The sequence below is a fragment of the Saccostrea cucullata genome, unplaced genomic scaffold, assembly GCF_032062105.1.
Source record: "Saccostrea cucullata isolate Sc308-1 unplaced genomic scaffold, CSIRO_AGI_Scuc_v1 ctg5959, whole genome shotgun sequence".
Classification (NCBI taxonomy): Eukaryota; Metazoa; Mollusca; class Bivalvia; order Ostreida; family Ostreidae; genus Saccostrea; species Saccostrea cuccullata.
The window spans coordinates 19,675-42,324 of record NW_026931768.1 but is presented as its reverse complement, the minus strand read 5'-3'; the positions used below and the strand labels follow the sequence as shown (position 1 = coordinate 42,324).

At 36.3% G+C, this 22,650-nt stretch overlaps 2 pseudogenes; one reads left to right on the top strand and one right to left on the bottom strand.

The window, feature by feature from the left end:
• Positions 1–13,030: 13,030 nt before the first annotated feature.
• Positions 13,031–16,400, bottom strand: LOC134233468 (zinc finger protein 862-like; annotated as a pseudogene).
• Positions 16,401–20,498: 4,098 nt separating this feature from the next.
• Positions 20,499–21,741, top strand: LOC134233467 (uncharacterized; annotated as a pseudogene).
• The last annotated feature ends 909 nt before the right edge of the window (positions 21,742–22,650 follow it).

The window sequence follows — 22,650 nt, the reverse complement described above, 5'->3', positions numbered from 1 at the left end:
AATATCAACGGTCTCGTTTAAAGTCATCATTTCGTAAATTCTATGGTCGATACAATGACCTTGTCAGCAAATACAATTTTTCATTGAGTCAAATGCTGATCTTGACTGACGTTTTTCATACCAATTGTTTGTCCATTATTTATACACTGAATTGACGACGGATTTTTTTCCGTTATTTCCTGATCATGACAACGAGCACACGGCGGGTGTGACCGGTCGATAGGGGATGCTCACCCCTCCATTGCACCTGATCGAACCTCTGATGTTTCGAGGGTCTGTGTTTGCTGGTTCGCGGGTCACAGTCTGTCACATACTCAACGGTCCCGGCCATCTGTCACGTTCATTACCAAAATACGTGGTGCATAATTTGGAACAAATTCCGACACGATTTCGTCCGTTACATTTTTGGCATAAGTTTGCACTAAGTATGGCCGTACATCTCAGTTTCCCAATCCTCGAAATTTTTAGGCGCAGTTTTTCGTCAATCGCTACCAAGAAGCTAGCAAAAGCCGAGGTCCTGAAGGCTACCAAAAAGTTTGCAGAAGATCAAGCAAAACTAAAGAGGAAACAAGCAGAAACAAAACGAAAAAGAAACTCGAAATAGCTCAGAAGTTTCCTTTTATAGTAAAGATAAAAAGCGAAGGTTTCCGAATATACACGATAAACGCAAAACACGATAAAACCTGATTAACGCAAAACACGATAAATGCTAAACACGATAAACGGAAAACACGATAGAAAACGCAAATCCTGATAAACGGGAAACACGATACGAAAGGATACATGCACGATACGATAGGATACACAATAGAATTGTAAAGAATAACGAAGAGGGTACTGTATCATTTCAGGAAAGTGTTAAAGAACGTGATTTTTTAGTCTTTCATATAACCTGCATTAAAGCATCATTTTACCATAATAATTAATTATTATACTAATTACTCACATCTAACTTTGGAAATAAAAAAATCATTTATCATCATTTAACTTGAGAAAAAAATATTAACACTCTGAAATTCATTACAATGGAAATCATGAATTTGGGCAAAAAAGTTGCACTTGCCCCAACAGTTGGCGAAATTACCAAGTTTAACTGCATGTCTCTGGACTTTTATAAATATAAAATTCCTTCCAACTCCACCGTCAACACCACAATTGAAATATGTATTAAGGTAAGTTTTGCGCTTACAGGGAGATAACGTTTGTCTCGTTGTCAACGACGCCCTTGATCCTCTGAGCGTTTGAAACGAGCGAAATTAGTATTACAATGGTAAACATGCGTATTCATTCAAATAATGGTGTTTCGGGATAAAAAAGGTAAATTTCAATCCAAAAAATCAAATTTAAAATATTTTAAAGCCACAGAAATTAAAGAAATTCATCAAAAACTCATCCGGTGGAAGACACAGTAAACGAGGACCACAGTTACACCTCGCCAACCGACTCTTTCTCATGTTACACGGCTGATATCGAGGTTCAAGAAAATTGCATCGTCGATCCCTACAAAAATGAAGAATGGAAAACTGGAAGATGCACTGTGTTTCGTATCGATCACCGTTACACCTGAGAATGAGAGAAGATATGAACTAGGTAGTGTGCTATTTATAAGATGTGATTGCGGTGTGTTAAACAACGTACAGACGGGGAAAAAGAACAGCAGAACATTTGACGTCAACTCAAAGCTAGCACTATGTATTTTTTATGTATTAGCTTTCCTGTTTTTTAACAAAAGTGCAGACTGCAAAAGTTAGGACCCCATTGGAAATAAGCTCTCGAGCTTTAATGGGTTATCCTGGTATCTATCTAGTCATGTTAAATTATTTATTTATAAAATCTTGATTACCAGCTTTCATCTTTGTAAGATCATGTATAATTATGTTTATATGTTTTATGTATGAAGACATGATACCAAATAAATACTACTACTACTACTACTGACTTCTATCAAGTAGGTCCTATAGGCCTTACGGTCTGATGCCAGATAAAATGCATCCCAGCCCATCCTTTATCAAAGTGACCCGCTCCTTTATCTTTTTAATTTTTTTATTATTACTATTATTTTGTTTTGTTATCATTAATCTGGTATAATACAATAAATTTGAATAGTATGATGAACAGAGAGTTAGCTACCAACCTTTAGAATACATCATGTAACATGCATGTTCACAGTTACAAGTAATTGTACACATGGGCGGGTCACTGTTTCATTGTTAAGCTGTGTCAGTAAAGCGATGGAGCGAATTGTATTTAAGATTTCGTCAACATGTCTAAATCAAAGTACTCAGAGAAGTACAGAGAGCCGGGCTCATTTACAGAGTAGAATGGATTTCTTACATGAATCACGTTTATATTTTGATGAATTTATTTTAAAACTATCAATATAAATGATAAGACACTGGCAGTGAGTTTTTCAATCCTAATACCACGGTCCGATTTTGTCAGAATCAGAATTAATCTGGTACTGCAGCTGAATGTAAACAAATAGGCCAGTCTGGTTCCCTCTCCTGCTATACCTCGTATGTCCCGCCTTACCCCGAGGGTCGTGATTTCAAGAATTTAAACTATCCCTGGATGCTTCTACATGTGTTTCAGTTTCTCTGACCCAATGATTCTTGAGAAGTTTTTTAAAGATTTTTCTTATATACTTAAATGTAATATTTGGATTCTTTATTGTGGTCCCATCCTACCCTCGGGCGTCTGGATTTATATAATTTAGAATCTACGCAACCCTATTAATTATAACTTCTCTTTACCCAATAATGCTTTGTACCAAGTTACGTAAAAATTGGCCAAGTAGTTCTTGAGAAGATGTTAAAAATGTAAAAGTTTACAGACGTACAGGCGACGAACAAAAGGTGATAAGAAAAAGCCCATTTTAGCTTTCAGCTAAGGTGATCTGAAAAGGTACACAAAAGGTCTACGTGTAAAATTATCAACACAATTGCGAACAAAAATATCAACTGCATGCATCTTTAATTTTATGGTTATATTTTCAAGTAAATCAATTAGCTATTTTTTTTTTTATTATTTTTTTTTAGATTTTTGAAATTTGTAAGTAAATCATGTCCTGTGTGACAGATGACATAATAACCACCTACCTCAATCTGTTAGCAGCTCAGCCGGATTTTTCTATCTTCAATTTGAACAATAAATTTTTCATTATACAGGGCATGGGACACTGATTGGGAAGCAGACGGGTAAAATCCGACAGTACGATATCCGAAGCAAAAGCTGCAGTGTTTGTGACCAAAATGGAGAGGGCGCGATACCAGTCCATCGGTGTTCAAAAAACTGAGATGGATCCAGTAAGGCGATAGAGCCAGATATGGCAGTGTCCATGCTACACAAAATGAGAGACTGCGGCCATCCAGTACAAGATATCCATGTTGACAATGACTCCACCACTCTATCTATTTTAAAATTGAACTTCCCTGGACTACATAAGAAAGATAAAAAAAAAGTCATATAAAAAAAGGGAATATCTAAATATCTATAAGCATTAGCTGCAAAATGGAAGTAACTAAAATCGCAATCATCAGTAATTCCATACCTGTTTAGATGCTTAACCCCCTTCCCCGCAGTCACGCATTTTAACGCATATACGATTTCCTATTTCTAACGCAAAATCACGCACATACCGTTTCCCCGCAATCACACATTTTCATGCACTTTAAAAAGTTCATTTAATCGTTACTTTAATAACTATTTCCTTTTATTTTATACTTGAAAAAAATCTCATCAAATAAGAAAAGTTATTTTGTATTGATATATAGAGTCATAATATTATATAAAGCAATACATACCTACAACCATATAAATAGGATCCCTCGTGTCATTGGATGTTTGACAGGATTTCTGAATGATATCATAAAAGGTTGATGCAAAATCAATTTATTGAACACTTGCTGTTAAGTGGGGGGAAATTTTCACACATTAAACTCCCTTAATCCGAAACAGGCAGGTTGATGCAAAATCAATTTATTGAACACTTGCTGTTAAGTGGGGGGAAAGTTTCACACATTAAACTCTCTTAATCCGAAACAGGCACAACTAGAAAACTGACCAGTCAGCAAGGGCCCCGCCATGGGGTAGAATTAAAAGGGTGCAGCTTACAGAATGATTAAAAAATGTACGAAAAATAAGCAACAGCAACTGTATTCTTAAATTTCAAGATAATTCCTGAATATTCAAAAACCTGAAAATAATACCCTCGTATTTACATTAGGCAGTAAAGAACAACTTAACATTAAATATATATATTTAAACAATTATGAAGCATGTGTTATATAAAATGCCAGCCTTCAATGAAGATGCAAATATTACATGAAGGCTTGACCTTAACTTCAAACAAACAGCAGTTGCAGACAAATGTTTTCATTAATTTTAAAGTGACAGATAAAGAAAAGCCTACTAAATTTTCTGCAGCAGGCTAGATAATTAATCCCAAGGGATTAATTGTACCTCTCTCATCATTTTCTTCTAAAGTTATAATAAGAACTTTTTCAGTATTAATGATAGAATGGGGTTTTTATACAACTACCTTAAAAATTAATAATATTCTTGAATTAACATAAAGTGAAAAAAATAATAATATTCTTGAATTAACATAAAGTGAAAAAAAAGTCAATCAAAAACTCTTCTTTAATATATTTCTTGTTTTTAGAATTCAATGAAATCATAAATATAAAACCAAAAAAAATAAATTATAAAATTTTATATTCAAATCCACATTTCAGAGTGTTCATAGCATTCCAAATTGACTTAACTTCAAAACAAACTTCATTTGCAGACAGAGGTGGTAATTCATCTCAATGTGACAGATAAAGATAATGCTCTGGATTTTCTTCAGGAGGAAAGCTAATTAATCCCGAGGGACTCATAGCAGCATTCAGTTTACTGAATGGGAACATCTTCAGCAGTTATCTCTCTTTGCCAATGCATTCTTATATACAAAGTTAAGGAATCTACCCCACCACCCCAGCTCCATACCAGGGGACATAGAGAACCAAACTTAGCATCAAAGTGTGTATTTCTGCCTACTGAACTACCATACCAAATTTCTACTTGATTGGGCAGCCATAAATAAAGTTGCCCATTCATTCTTATGCATAGTTAAGGAATCTACCCCACCACCCTAGCTCCAAACCAGAGGACATAGAGAGACAAACTTAGCATCAAAATATGTCTTTTTGCCTACTGAATTACCATACCAAATTTGAACTTAATTGGGCTACCATAAAAAAGTTATTAGGAAAAAACAGGAAATTTGTGGACGGAAGAATGACAGACGGACAGACAGACAGAGTGATTACTATAGGGCACCCGCAAATCCTTGCGGGGCCCTAATAAAGGTGCGTCATTACATAAAGAATATATAACAAGGGGACAATGGACACCTGTGTATCATGTAACCACTTTCCAACAATTAAATTTGGGTTCGTGTTTAAAACCAGAGGCCATGAAATTAAAACTTTGAAAGAAACACCTTGCTTATTACAAATATTTAGATCAGAGTAACAAAGAGAAAATGCACTTCCACTTTATAACCAGTTATGTACCCGACCCAACAGGAACCACTGCCCCTGGGGCCACAAATTAAAAAAAAATTGGCAATTTTATAAAAAAAAATTGGCAATTTTATAAAAAAAAATTGGAAATGTTTACAAAGACGCCAATGACAGCAACAACGAAGACAGACAACGGACAAATTTTGATCAGAAAAGCTCACTTGAGCCTTCGGCTCAGGTGAGCTAAATATGATACTTTAATTCTTTAAAATATGTTCAAGTTAAAATGTATACTTATTTTACATGTATGCATATCTTTATCATAACAAAAACATAAGAACAAAAAAAAAGATGGTCTACGACATTCCCTTGAAGAAATGTTCGAAACCTACAAAAAGAGAGCAGATAAACTCGTTAATCTAGGGTCAACCCAATCAATGATAACTTCAATTTCATTGTTTCCAGCAAAACTCCAAAGAAAAGGTTTGTATATTATTATTAAATTTTTATAAAATAATACACATTGAAGTCTTTGTGCCAATGCTCACTAATAAGATCATAAAACAGAAGTCCATGGGCCTGATTTCAACAAACTGGAATTCTTGATCTAAGAATGATACCTTAAATCAAAGATACGTATAGTTCATTAATCAAGTTAATAATTTTTACACTGAGTATTACAATATGTAAAATATATATTATACATATTGAAGTATATATAAAAGGAACCCGGTAAGGGACATGTATTGCAATACTCTCAGAATGCTTGTTCATACTGGTGTATGATATCCACTATATTAACATTATTTCTCCTTAGTTGGTGTATAGTCCTGTTAGGAAACCACTGAAGATAGTGTTTTGAAACTTAAGGTAGTCCGATCCTCAGGTCCATTAAATTAGCAATTAAGTAATTGAAAATATTCAAAAAATTATCGCTGAATCCAAAAGTAATGTAGATTTATCCAGAGCATTTCTTAAAAGTGAAATATTCAAGTTAATCATATTATATAGGAAAATTGTCAAATCTCCAAAATATATTCAGAAAAAGCGAAAAGGAATATCAGCTATGCATTTTCAAATTGCAAATTGATCAACAAATATATTTTAGGTTAAAAAATGACAGGTATCCAGGCTTTTAGAAGAGTTGTTGTGAATTGTATACTTATTTGGTATTCTATGTCTTATTTTTCCTTCATGTACTGTATAAAACATGGTGTAAAACGCCTTTGCTATCACTGCAAGAATTCATAAATAACTTCTAATTTCTTTCTTTAAAGATGTAGTGTTTGCCAACCGATTTTGCTAAACAAGAAATAATGTATTCATTTCTATATGTTCCTGACGTTTATTGACAGGAGAGAAATACTTGGTAATACATAATGTGCTTTTTTTTAAAATAGTTCATGACCTAAATCTATTACATTTCCATGGAAACTTGTTCAGGCTGGGGAATGGATCCTGCACTTAACTCCAAAGGCCTTGTTGTGTTCCCAGTTGTTGTTACCCTGGATACTTCCAGCCCATCTTCTTGGGAAATTATCCGTTCTTTACCCTGAGCGACATAAAATCAGTTAATTTTATATATTTCTTTGAAAATGAAGAGAAACTTGGTGGAATGACAGACAGATAGACTGGTTTAAACCGACAGACAGCAGCAAAGTAATATACCCTCCCTTCTTTGAAAACTGTATTTTTCAAATGTATAACTCTCAATGTGGACTTAACTAATGAGCGCATCCTGGTTATTCACCAATTAACGCAGAGTTAGATGCCAGAAACAACTCTTCACCCGCTTCTAAACGGGACTGATTGATTGTATATTGTTTAACGTCCCTCTTGAGAATTTTTAACTCATATGGAGACGTCACCGTATGCCGGTGAAGGGTTTCAAATTTAGACCTATACTAGGCACTCAGGGCCATTGAGCAGTGAGAGTTCTTTATCGTGCCAACGCCTACCGTGACACGGGACCTACGTTTTTAAGGTCATATCCGAAAGACCAGTGACTTTCACTTCTAGTGCCGAGCGCTTGGCGAAGGAACAGTCACTACCTTTGTTTACGTCTAAGGTATGACGCGGCGCCGCGAACGACAATCGACCTCGGGCATCCCGATCACGAAGCGAACGCTCTACCACTAGGCTACCGTGACCGGTCAAACGGGAGGCGCATTTCCATATCTTTTCGGTGCTCGATCTCTTCAAAGTCTCCGAGATCAAGGTCATCTACAGCGAAGACGTGGGAAAGTTTTAGGGTTTATACTTCAAAATAACGTTTCTCAATGCCGTTAGTAATTCTTCAAAGTTTCCCTAATATTCACAATTCAAAATTATCTTATAAGCAGGAAGTATTTAGGAACATTCAGCATCATAATAATGCATTTTAACCAGTTTTTACATATTTTTCATTGAACTGTTTGCAAAAAAAGGGGAAATTTTCAATGTTGACATACACTTCTGTTTGTTATGCTTTGCATCTTAAATTATATGGTGACCTATATTTTTTTGCAATAATTGGAATATTTAAAGTATATTAAATGAAAATAAATGCAGTTTTTAGCTCACCTGAGCCGAAGGCTCAAGTGAGCTTTTCTGATCACATTTTGTCCGGCGTCCGTCTGTCTGTAAACTTTTCACATTTTCGACTTCTTATCAAGAACCACTGGGCCAGTTTCAACCAGACTTGGCACAAAGCATCCTTTGGTGAAGGGGATTCAAGTTTGTTCAAATGAAGGGCCATGCCCTTTTCCAAGGGGAGAAAATCATGAATTTGTTAAAAATTAATGGCATTTTTAAAAAATCTTCTTCTCCAGAACCGCTGGGCCAGGAAAGATGAAACTCATGTGGAATCATCCTCAGGTAGTGTAGATTCAAGTTTCTTCAAATCATGACCCCCGGGGCAAGGGTGGGGCCAAAATGGCTGACCCTAGTTTTACATAGGAATATATAAGAAAAATCTTTAAAAATCTTCTTCTCCAGAACCACTGGGCCAGGAAAGATGAAACTCATGTGGAATCATCCTCAGGTAGTGTAGATTCATGTTTGTTCAAATCATGACCCCCGGGGCAAGGATGGGGCCAAAATGGCCGACCCAAGTTTTACAAAGGAATGTATAGGAAAAATCTTTAAAAATCTTTTTCTCAAGAACCACTGGGCCAGAAAAGATGAAACTCATGTTGAATCATCCTCAGGTAGTGTAGATTCAAATTTGTTCTAATCATGACCCCTGGGGGTAGGGTGGGGCCAAAATGGCCGATCAAAGTTTTACATAGGAATATATAGGAAAAATCTTTAAAAATCTTCTTCTCCAGAACCACTGGGCCAGGAAAGATGAAACTCATGTTGAATCATCCTCAGGTAGTGTAGATTCAAGTTTGTTCAAATCATGACCCCCGGGGCTAGGGTGGGGCCAAAATGGCTGACCCAAGTTTTACATAGGAATATATAGGAAAAATCTTTAAAAATCTTCTTCTCCAGAACCACTGGGCCAGGAAAGATGAAACTCATGTGGAATCATCCTCAGGTAGTGTAGATTCATGTTTGTTCAAATCATGACCCCCGGGGCAAGGATGGGGCCAAAATGGCCAACCCAAGTTTTACAAAGGAATATATAGGAAAAATCTTTAAAAATCTTCTTCTCCAGAACCACTGGGCCAGGAAAGATGAAACTCATGTTGAATCATCCCCAGGTAGTGCAGATTTAAGTTTGTCCAAATCATGACCCCTGGGGGTAGGGTGGGGCCAAAATGGCCGACCCAAGTTTTACATAGTAATATATAGGAAAAATCTTTAAAAATCTTCTTCTCCAGAACCACTGGGCCAGGAAAGATGAAACTCATGTTGAATCATCCTCAGGTAGTGTAGATTCAAGTTTGTTCAAATCATGACCCCCGGGGCTAGGGTGGGGCCAAAATGGCCGACCCAAGTTTTACATAAGGATATATAGGAAAAATCTTTAAAAATCTTTTCAAGTACTTCAAAGCTATGATTAGTGATATTTATATGGAATCATCCTCAGGTAGTGCAGATTCTAGTTTGTTCAAATGATGACCGCCTGGAGGGGGGGGGGGGGGGCGGGGGGAGTAAATTCAAGCCCGATGTGCTCAGGTGAGCGCTGTGGCCCCTGGGTCTCTTGTTATACTTTGAACCATTAAAATAGTACATTAGTATACAAATATACAAAATGTCACCTTGTGGTATATTGTCTAAATGTCTGGTGCAGTATCCTAATTTTTTGTGAGGAAACTTGTTTAAGTTCTTAGACTACAAGGACAAATTCTCGGGAAAATTATATGTATTTTGAGGAACGTGTCGTTTGACCTGAATTGAGTTGGGAAACCTATAAGCACTTAGATTTATAAGGGGTTATATGAAAATTGTATAATATAAAAATCACGTGTGTACACACCAAGTTTATTTACAACGCCAGGGTACCCGCCATATCCCTTCTATAATGATTTTATTTATCATTCAATATTGCACATTGATATAGTTTTAATTAATGAGTTAAATTCAAAAATAATAAAAATTAAAATTTAATATGAAATAAATGAAGAGACCTTGTAAATATAGAGTTATAGTTGACTGTAAAAAAAAATAGTCTTTATCTCATTCATTTGTACAAATGTTTGCCCAATGAGTATTAACTACATTAAAAATGTAGACTGGGTGGTGTTAGAGGCCCTTTGGTCACGGAACTCATTCGCCGCCTTAACCGCATGTACTTCGTATAGTAATCCAACTACTATGGATGGATGCTCAGCCTTTACAGAGTTATAGACGTTGATGGGATGTCTCCTAAAGGCTATCTTCAAAAGAAAAAAGAATTTTCCTATACATTTATTAAAATTAAAATGAATATTTTGAAAATGTAGTCATATTGTCATTCCAGTCATGGGAGTTATAAGTCGCTTACCGGTGAAACCTGAGGGGCATTCACAACTTAGACATCATGCAGGATGTCTTCATTAAATGCCCTTTCTTTATCAATTTGTTTTTGCTGTGCGTGCTGCTGTCTTCATCTCTATATTTTTCGCGTAGATCTCTTCTGATATATTTTTTGTCTCAAAACCACAACATGCATCGCACTGATCTTATTAGGGCTGAATAAAGAGATGTTCTGGCTTTCAAATAATTCTGTAAACATTTTTCTAGACAGGAATGGTTCGTTACATTGTTTGGATGTTTTCATTGTAGAGTTCACAGTAGGAGTTAAAAGTTGGTTCCATATATTTTTTCGAGGTAGACGATCTGTAATTATGTAATGGGATCTTTGGTACTTGTTTCAAAAAGTAATTTGCAAAAGTAACCTTTTCTAGAGCTCGAATTTGTATCTGTCTCTTGGTGAATGGCTTAGGATTTCCCATGTCAGTATTATCAATCCAGGAATAAACGGTCTTTTCGCCATTGCGTAAGTTAAACAGAAACATGGACTTGCAAACTAAAACCCTTTCATGGTTTCGTTTGAGGTGATAATTTAGAGATCTATACACCTGCTTATATCTATTTACAATGACATTGCAGATATGGTATCAAATCCTATTACTCAATAACCCTACCACCTCTCTGACAAAAACATTCAAAAAGGTATTGAAGCACTTTGCAAAGCTACCATCGGTGACAGGAACGAAATCAGGGGATCTTATGCAAGGTTATATGCTGTAAAACTAGCAAAATTTACATTCTGAGGGAAAGATTAAAGATGGAGTTCTGTATTAATGCAACACTTTAACCGATATAATTTCGATAGCATATAGTAAAGCAGCAGATAGGAATCTTTGTCAAATTTTACGTCTCTACAATCACACTTTCCTGTTTTGTCATCTGTGTAAAGTTATTTAAGGAAACCAGTAAAGATGCACAGCAGAAAATTTTACGGTTCCCCATTTCACAGCATTGTGACCTATGCAGCTGAAATGTACAGATTTTCTGCTTGAGATCTTAGCTGACAGAAAACGAAGAGAGAAGTTTCGACAGCCTAACATATCACGGACCACCAGTGATAGAAAGCCAAGTCATGTTATCAGGAATGTTTTGTTTTTTTTTCATATTTTTGAATTACTTTATCTCAAAGCATTAAACTATTTGAAATAATATAGGAGCTTTTACACCTACATGTATAATATTTGCGAACATATCACGGAACACCAGTGGTAGAAAGCCAAGTCCTGTTATCAGGAATTCAATTATTAGATATAATGTGCATCAAAAAGGATCAGGTAAATCAGACTTGACAATGAAAGATCTTTCTTATAGATGATGTCTTGTTTTAAACATTTTAGAACAACAACGGCCAACTTGAGAAGGTTGGTGGAAAACGATCCTCGTCGTGTCATGTTGTTTCCCCCAGAGTGTTCCTTCAGAGTGATGACGAGTTTAGTAAACAGTCTGGCTGGTATTATATTTCCTCATTACACGATTTCTTCTGCTGCGGTTCCTCAACTGATTACCAAGGCTTATGTTGAGTGGAAGTCTGTTCGGGCGACTGGAGATGCATCGATTTCTTATGACTAACAATAGGAAATAGGACTCTATAATTAGAAAACAGTCTAAATTTCTCCTGAACAGTCAGAGGCGTATCTGTGTTCCTTAAATAATCTGGCAGTAGAATGTCTCTTTTCCAAAATCACTACGAAAAAATATCTGATTATCTTCTGCAAATAGAATCTGTTTGGTGGTCACAGACGAGAACACAATTACTTTCCCATGATGGCATTGACCATGAAATCTACAGCTGTCCAAGAACCCCAATCCTTACTACCCCACTAAAGTCAAAAGGAGGCTTGCATGACTGGTAAGATCAATTTCCAAAATAGAAACTCGTACCTCTAATGTTAATCCCACAGTCTTCAGTGCATTTGCTCTGTAAATCTTCAATATTACTCCTAAAAAATCTAAATTTATAATCTAGCATTTTTTATTATTTTAGAAGAAATGACCAACCACAGCCCACTAAACCCAAAAATGAGGCTATTCCAACGAGTGATGGAACGATTGTTGCCGACAATCGATTGTGTGTCATTAGGAGATCTTCGATTCTCATATTCAAGATTTTTCATTTTTAAGAACTTGTCTATAATTCATTTCAATTAGAATGCAATACTGTATATAAAAAAGTTAAAACATTCATCATATATCCACACCCATTAATAATATTTTTTTGCATTTTTCAGACTCCTGTGGCAGAAACATCAGATGTTGCAGATCACTGCCGTAGGTATGCTCTAAGTGACAGCTCTATACGGTTTCCTTCGCAATGCAATCATGACCTTGCTAACATTTGTGAGGCCTGCGAACAGATCAAAGAAGTTGTAGGTGATGTTAAACACAGTCTTCACGACAATTTTTTTTCAGCACATGCCCTTCGGGCATGTAGATCCATCATTTTAACCCAGCCCAATCAAATTTTCACATGCCCAATTCTTAATTCATATATTTTCTGGTACATGTATGGTGCAACCAAAATAAATCAATAAATATAAAAAAAGGGTTTTTTGTATCAATTTTATTGTATTAAGGACATTGTTTTAAATTCTTTCAAGCTCCCTCTCAATTTCCATCTCTGTCATTTCCATATCACTTTCTTCACTTTCTGTTTCACTTTCCTCAAAATCTGTCTCTGCCTCAGCGTTTCCATCTTCTGTCAAGCTGTTTACCTGCAAGATTATATTGACACATGAATAAATAAAACATAGATGAAGATTTTTTATATTAATGTTTCACCACAATTTTCAATGGCACACTTGCCATTTTATGAATTTTCAGATACCTTATTCAAAGCAGAGTTAGATTCTGTGTTTGCCCGTGCAGTTGTGACAGTCATTGACTCTACGGAATCTTCATCCACTACCTCTATAATGTCAACCTATTAAATAATTGTATTTTAAACCTTTTGATCTAATGATTAAGATGTTAGTGTTTAATGCACAGAAATGTTGTACAAGTACTTACCTCATTTTCAGCAGTTAAGGGTTGTGTCACAGTACTTGTTGCTTTTGTTGAAATCTGTGTAGAACTGCAAGTCTTCTTTAAGTTATTAATCAGTCGTCTCTTCTGACCAGAAGGAGTTTTCTGAAAGACAAAGTTCCATGAAAAAAAATTGAAATGCAAGTAGCTAATATTAACAACTATAACAGAAAACTACTCACCATCCAGTGTTTAATTGCTTGGTCTGGGTCGAAGTTCTTTACACTCTCAGACTGTATCTGAATTGTGAGAAGATCATTTAGAGTAGAAGACTTCATCCTTCCCCTACGTTTTCCTTTGCATAGCTTCATGGCCGAGAAGGCGCACTCGTTATTCACAGATGTTGGAGGAAGACAAAGGGTGATGTCCATAAGCTTGAAAATGTTTTCCAGGCCATGATTGCTGAGTCTGATCATTACATCCTTCCAAGAGAGCAAAGGAATTTCTCTGTCATACCTTGAGAAAATATTTATTAAAATACGCTGTAGTTCTGTGAATTTGTAATTTTATGGCGAACTTCACCTTAAATCAATAGAATGCATACTTTTCATATACAACAGCTTTTAATAGTGCCCATTCTTGAAGCAAATCCTCCTCACTGCATTCTGATTCATAATAAGCATGGAATTGGTTGGCCAGGAATTTAACTTCCTTATTTCCAAATTCTATAAAGAAATTATAAACATTTTTTATCTTATTAGATATAATAACAGAAATATAATAATTTCAATTGTTTTCAGTTAACAGTTAACGAATGTGATATCCATCTGCAAGACATATCCCCTTAGTTTGCAGATATAAAGACAGCTTCATCAGGTGGGTTATGATTTCCTATTCAAATTCATTACATGTTTTTTATATAAGAAATTCTCATTACCTTCATGATTGTCATTTTGTGAATGCGGTATTTGTTGTTTACATTACCTTCAATTTCAAGATGTGTGCAATTACATGACCATCACTGATCAGACGAGCAAAGCCGTCGGCCTTTGAATTACTATGACTACTGCTTTCTAGCTGTTGTCGAATAGCTTTGTATCCTGAAATGATTTTAGTTTATGTGACTTTCGATGACTAAACTATTATAATAAATTTGACTATAATTTATAATTTTGAAATATCTGCATGAATTTACCCTTTATCAGTACTGTAATGGCCCTGTACGTGTGGGGCAACCACCTTGTTCCACCTACCCTCGTAGGCAAAACCTGTTTCATTTCTAACGAGGCAAAACTTCGCTGGAGGGCCTTCTTTTGTGTTGGACTTTTGTGGTAAAGGTAAAATAGTCCTATGAGTAATGTCATGCATTTAGTATACAGACTTGGTTGGCACGATTTTATTGCATCTTTGAAACTCAATTCAAGACGATGGGCTAGACAATGCACAACAACTAAATGGGGTCTTGTCTCCTTCAGCAGTGCACCAAGTCCTGATTTACAGCCTATAAAAAAATAATTACACTATTGATTTTTCATTTAACTTTAATTAAAAGTCATGATCGTGGAAAACAAATAAGGCAATACTTATCATTACATTTATCATTTAATGTTTTACTAATAGGTATGACGTACCTTGCATGTTAGATGCCCCGTCTGCACAAAAACCAATAAGCTTGTCTTTGAACACATCATGAATCTCAAGGCTTTGGAAGGTTTCCTGGAACATCAGATGTAGATCACTTGCTGAAGTTGAGCTGGGACTCCCAATGTGCAAATACATGTCTTCAACAACCCCTTTGTTACAAATTCTCACATAAATGTTTTCTAACCCATCCCTAGTCCGAAAAATCTGACGTTTTTCTGGCTTTTTTACGATTTTGATATTTTACATGCCAGGAAAACGTCAGAACCGGCGCCATTACGAAAACTGGGAATTTCACCGTCTCCACCCGAAGTTGATTTTCTTATACTTGGGAACCGAATTAGATGCCGAAATTACAATTTATCAATGGCACAATGCTTTTAGAACTCACCAATATCGATGAATAGAAATTACCACCCCACATTCCGATTCAGAACTTGCACGATTTTAAAATGCACGAAATGAAAACAAATCTCAATAGTCAGATAAAATGTGTTCATCGGATTATATTATTTCATAAACGAAACGTAAAAACGATGTTGGTGAGTACTAAAGATGTTGTACTATTGATAATATGTGAATTCAGCATTTAATTCGGTTTACAAGTATCGAAAATCAACCTCTGAATGCCGCCTCCGTTTGGAGGCGGCGATTTCCCAGTTTTCGTAATGGCGCCGGTTCTGACGTTTTCCTGGCATGTAAAATATCAAAATCGTAAAAAGCCAGAAAAACGTCAGATTTTTCGGACTAACTCATCCCCTGTAAAGTCAGTCACTCCATCACATGTAAGGGAAAAAAACAAACTGTTACGTAACTTTTCAAATACTTCTGATCTTGTAACTGCAGCAATGTGGTGTATCATTGTAGCTGCAGACTTGTCATTGAGGTACTGTTCTCCCACATCAAGACCCTTCATCTTGTCCAGCTGACAAATAAATGTGTAGTCCAAAAAACTTTTGTTGTGCTTCGCTATAGCATGGGCCGTTCTAAATTTTATAGCCATTTTGTCATAATCGGCTTTTTTAAGTTGCAGTAGACATTTTGATGCCAAACTTTCCGAGTGAGGTTTTAAAGAGTACTTTGATGTAAAGTGTTTGCCACTTTGATTCCTCGTGGTCTTTAACAGCGTCGATTCGGAAATGATTAGAGCCTGATGTAAACTTACTCTGTACACCTTCTTTTTTTACACCATGCACAAGACATCAGATTGTTTTCCGAGTCATACAACAGCCATGGTCTGTCTTTCTGCCATTGGTGCTGAAACTTTCTGACACGTTTTTGTTCATAATTCAATTTTGGTTCACTTGCTGGTCTTTTGACCGGTTTAGCTAATTTCAAAAATGGTATCATGACTGCCCCTCAAATCATGACTACACGTGGCATCGATGTATGTCTCGTAATTTAGCAACTATATATACAATAGGTTAAACTAAACACTTCAATGATTACGATCGACGCTTATTTGACAAGTCGTACCGAGAATGTAGACTGCACATAGCAAGTTTTGCGAATAACTTAGGTACGATGGACGAAATGACAAGTAAACACATTGTACGATGACAGAAAATGTACACATGCCCTCCGGGCATGTAATTTAGCAATTTTTACATGCCCGCCTGCAATTTTTCCAGGCCCCGGGCATCGGACTCCCGGGTTATTTCGAAGACTGTAAACAGCATGTTGATAATTTTTAATTCTCTGCAAGGGTGGCCAAAGATGACATATCTCGACTGACGTATGCTGAAATAGGAAATTTAGGCTGGAAAGTTCATATCTTAGATAAAAAAAATCAAGAAGAGGCAAAACAAGATTATTGGGAACTTTATCCTATTCTATTGCTCGCATTATCTTAGACTGGCTGCATCCTTTTTCTTCTTCTTGGAAGACTTTGATTGTTTTGTAGGGTTTAAGAACTACTGCATCATCACTTCCACTCGTGTTTAGCAAAGATCCGGGGCGTATATTGTTTTGTCCTGTATGTTTGTCTGCCTGTTGTCAACTTTATCATTCGCCATAACTCTTGAACCATGAGAGGTAGATATTTCATAATTGGTACGCATACATCACTAATTAAGCTTTTTCAAAAGACACCTACCTCAGTCGGTAGAGCGCTCGCTCCGTGATAGGGCGGTCGCGAGTTACCCAAGTCGATACAAAAATGGGTAGCTTCTCATTACTTATACTTATCCAATGAGAAGGAATTCTAGGGTTATAGTTGTCTGATGTGGGGACAACATTGGGTGGGTTTGTCTGGTGAATCCCAGTGTTGATACATGTGCTTTTACTAGGCATAGTTTTCTTCCTTGGCTTGTCCTACATGCAAGGAACATCAGTACATACTTCTGCACTTCGACCTCGATGTCCTTCACAGAGACTGGACAAGGAAAATATGAATGCCACGCAATGTTTACAAGCTCCATTATCCATGTAATAGCGATAGCATATATAGAAATGATATATAAATCAATCATGTCAGGAATAATAACGCCATTCTAATATCATGCAGGTAAAAAATGAACTACCTTTGTGGTCGGTGTCTACTGATGGCTGCCTGCTGCTATGTACAGCCAGTTTGATTGATAGAGTACATCCATCCCCTCTTCTTCCGACCAAGGAATTTAAATGTCCGGAAACCGCTCTCTGCTGGTAATGGAGGTGGTGATTATGGAGCCCCTTCTGGTCTGGGTCGATAGTTTCACCTCGATCCGCCCCATGTTCATCCTAGCAATGGATCCTCTTGTTTAGGTCCTCATGACCCAATAACTTGTAATCTCTTTTCACGACATTAGGTATAAATCCTTCAGGAAGATTTGTTGTTCGTCAGCGATCATGTGTTGTCGCTACAAGCAGATAGTAATGAAAGTTAATAGCTGATGAGCGTATTGCGGCTGTCAAAGAAAGCACCCTACAAGACCAGGTGACTGAGAGCTAATAAATCGTGGAAGATTCAAAATTAATTTATTTTGCATTTGTCGATATGTAACAACACCCTCTTCCAAGGTACATCATCAAATCTACAAAGATTGATAATATTTTAGTAGTAGTTGATTATAAATCAATTTTGTAATACAGTTTACATGTATATTTTTAAACACAAGTATTGGGATAAGAATAATGCATATGTATATTTTCATTTTGAAAACTTTGAAATAGATAAATATGATGATAGAAGTCATATTCAAACTGCCAATCAATTCCTTATACCGGATCCAGAAGACATCGAGACCATCAAAACGAAAGTCAAGGATGAAAGGGTGTCAGTCAAGGAGATTATTCAGAAGGTAAATGAATTTAAGACATGATAAAGTTTGTACTTTCAACATTTTTCATGTTTTTGATCACCTTAAAGATCAAATTAAGTCTTTTGTACTCATTTTTCTGTTAAACCTTACTGTAATAAAATTTATTTACCTTCCTCGAAGATCATATAATCGGTTGTATTTACATATGCAACGCTGTATAAACTGACTGGCTGATCGAGAGCACAATAAACATGCATACACGTAATCTTTAATTTATGAGTAATGCAAGTCCAGATATCAGTTTCTATACAAAACGTAGAATGTGAGTAACAATCAAAATATTTCAAAATATACAAGATTCGCCAATGGATTGGTATACTACAAAACATACACACAGGAATTAAGAAAAATGTTTTATAAAGCAGTCACACATACTACAAAACATACATACAGGAAGTAAGAAAAATGTTTTAAATGCAGTCACAGGGACCTGTGGGAAATACTCGGAATGCAATGACATTAAAACAGTGTTACATTGCAATCTTTTGTCAAGTATTCAAAATCTGATCTACTTACGTCCGAAGAGAGCATTCAAGAAGGCCAGGTTCCGAAAATCCGGATTAAGAGCGGTTGTGCCACAGGGCAGTATAATGTGGTTGATATAAGTCTGAAAAATTGGGTACAAACATCTGCACAAAATCCATTCATAACAAACGCTGTACTGCTTGTCTGTCTGTAGGAATAGGCATTTCTCGAATCGATTGTACTTTACTCGGATAATCACTCAGTCCTTGCTTTGAAATAACACATCCCAGGTAAGACACTGATGTAAGTCCTAATTTCAGTTTTTCAAGGTTCAAATTGGTTTTTCTGTTTTCATCTGTCCATCAACTCAATTAGCTCTTGATTTAGTCCGTTATACATTTTTCTCAATTTATCTATAACGGAATAAAGTACATATTTTAGAATCCTGTTTAGGGAATATATACATTTACTCCGTTCCAAATTTATTTTAGATAGGAAAAAAAACTAAACAATAACTACGGAATGAATGGTGCATAACAGGAATTTATATCTGTTAAACGGAATAAAGCATAATACACAAAAAAACGCACTTCACAAAAGAAAATGGCGTCCAGAAACAGAGCAATTCATGAAAAATGAATGTCTATACAAGATATAGCTAGACCAGCGAAGGAATGGCCGTTGTCAATCAGACGACTGTTTCGGACTCCATGCTTAAAACACTTTCAGAGAATCATTTTTTGTGCTTTTGTTTTCATAAACAGACTTGCGTCCGCCATTAACCATTTCAACGCACTCTTAAGGTAAAATTAATTTACAGATAAGCAAATTAAAGATCAATCCCCCTTTAATTCCGAAACATTAATTACATTTTTGTACTCATTTGTAGACTTTTCTCCAACGGCAGGAATTAAAATCTGTACACCTGGAATGTCAGTGCTAGGCGCTATGAATACATTGATGGTAGCGTAAGAAGATATGTACCAAGGCATTTGCGTTGAAACATGTACATTCAACAAATTAAATTATTACCAAATTTTAAACGTTTTTTTTTTAATTCTTTCCTTTCTTTCTCTCTCTTTCACCAAGGATTTGAAGTCAGCTGTATTTCGTGCAATTTCTGGCGTGAAGTCAACCCCCCCAAAACTATTCATATTCAATTATTTTAATTCCATTGTAACTGGACAACCCCCTTCTGTTATAAAATGACCCTTTTTCAGAGTTGTTTTAAGTGTGTTCCAGGGTCTGCTGTTATAAAACATACATAAGTCTGGGAATGCTCTCAAGTCTGAGAATTTTCTCAAATCCAAAATTCTCAAACTCAGCGGACGTCATAAAAAGGTTGAGAAAAATAAAAATACCATTTTACTCTTTTATTCTCAAATTCTCAGCAGAGTAATTCTCAAGAGTTGAGTTGAGAATTTTGTTTGAAAATTCTCAAAGTTTTATGACGGAAGACCCAGGTCTTCACGTGCAGCATGTCAGAAACCAGGAAAAGTGGCGGGAGCTATCGCGAGAGACACACTGAGGACATACTCTCAGATTACCGGCAGATTTTTTAAACCCTTGGAAATTTTCCCAACTGATTTCAAGGCCAGATAATGAAATTTATGAATAGTATAGGCGAAACAACCTGCTGGCAACGTCTTTTGCTTGTAATGTAGAAAACTGTGATGGGTATATGACACTTGCCTCTTTGTCCCGTGCTCCCTATTAAACTATTTTTCGATGCTCCTGGAATAGGGTCTACACCAAGTCTTCCAGAACCTATTCGTTTTTTGATAGAAGCAATCTGGTGTTGCAGGACATCTTTTTGTTTATAAAATATTACTAGGAGAAAAACTGTGTAGTTCAGTGTTCCAGCTTTTCTGGCATGTCATACACAACAACTGCTGTGAATTGGGCGTCTTTTATGAGGGAAATATTCAAGGAGTATTTCCACAACACACTCCGCTTTCGCAAATTTCAGTGCACAATGGAAATTGACGAGACCCTTTTCGGAAGGCGCGTCAAAAATTCACAAGGGCAACCCAAACGTGGTTTAAAGGCGAGTTAACTCCCTTTCAACTATTTAATTCCAACATTACCTTTTAAGTTCTTCCACATGTAAAGTATGCATTTTCCATTTTGGCCGACATTGTTACAGCAGGATTTTTTTTTCAGATATGGATATTTGGCATGGTTGAGCGGGAAACCAACAAAATCATTTTGTATCCTGTCTCAGACAGAAGGTGAGGACACCTCTTGCCAATAAACAACAGACACGTAGAGAACGGTGCCACTATTTACAGTGACAGCATACTGTCCTCTAAGTGACATCGGGTACAAACATTTCACCGTGCACCACAAATATTCATTTAAAAAGATCTTTAAAAACAAAGAAACATACGAAGAGATCCCAGTCCACACTTACAGAATAGAGGAGCATGGAAGCATGAGAAGGACCATTTTAGACGGATGGCTGGAACTAAAATAACGCAATGCAAGGGTTATGTGGAGGGCAGATGTGAAATTAAACATCTACAATGGTTTTGTCGACGTACTCAAGTCTATCTTCACATTGGATGCACCACCAAAATACAATTACACTACACCACTGTTTGACACGTTGACAGGGTTGGCAGAGTCATCCGAATCACAAATCAATTCCTGGGAAATTAAGCCTGGTATGTTTTGCATAATTTGTAATACTAGTGAAAACGGAATGTTTCAGATATGCAGAAATATGCCTCTAATAGGCATATTTCTGCATATCTGAAGCATTCCGTTTTCACAATTCCTTGCACCGTTTTCTTCTGGTTTTAGCTAACGCAGATGCAGAGACGGACTCATCTCAGGAGGAAGAAGTGCCCTCTTCAGTGCTGATTGGAAGTTCAGCCTCAGCACCCTCTGACTTCATACCACCTAACAGAGAGTTGTCGTAATTTGATATAAGGGAGAGACGTGCAAGGCAATTAGACAACTTCGATGCTCTTTTGTATTATATATTTTGTGGTGACGAAGAGGACAAAAGCCTCATAGAAGGTAAAGCTTGCGATTATTCTGAAATAAGAACACACACAGTAATACTCCTCCAAAATCATACTACTTGTAAACGATAGTGTATGAAAAAAGGAGCAAACAGAACCAGTGTAAACAGGTGTGAAAAAATATTTCTTACAATCGAGTTACATATTGTGAAATAATTCTTTGATTGATTGATTGTATATTGTATAACGTCCCTCTCGAGAATTTTTCACTCATATGAAGACGTCACCGTATGCCGGTGAAGGGCTATACTCAGCATTAAAGGGCCATTGAGTATTGAGTCCTAGTTCTTTTGTTGCTTCAGGATCTCGAGAACGTGATAGAAAGTCAAGGTAGTTGTTCGCACACGTATCGTAACGCATCTTCGCTATCCAAGGGTTTCTGTTACGCTCCTATCCTCATAAACCCTTAGCCTACGGTGTTCATATAAATCGGGATTTTCTTTTCCAGAGTTCTGATTGGATTTCAGTACACCCAGGTCGACCAATCAGCAATTGTTTTTGTAAATGACGATATTTGCGTTCGGGATACATCTTCACTCTTTAATCTCGGAAATGAAAAACGCAAGTAAACAACGATCCGTAAGATAACATTCAATTCTATGAATAGCCATGGTGTCATCCAATATCTTCTAAATATGTGTTTAAGAATCTATATTGAAGCTTCAGGTTTGTTCTATGAATAATGAATAAACTAAACTCAATTATTGCTTCTTCATTATTCTTGAAAAAACTTTGATTTATTGATGTAATTTTTTTTACACGTGTCTTTATTTCTGGCGATGACGCAGTCTGTGCATACTTGGT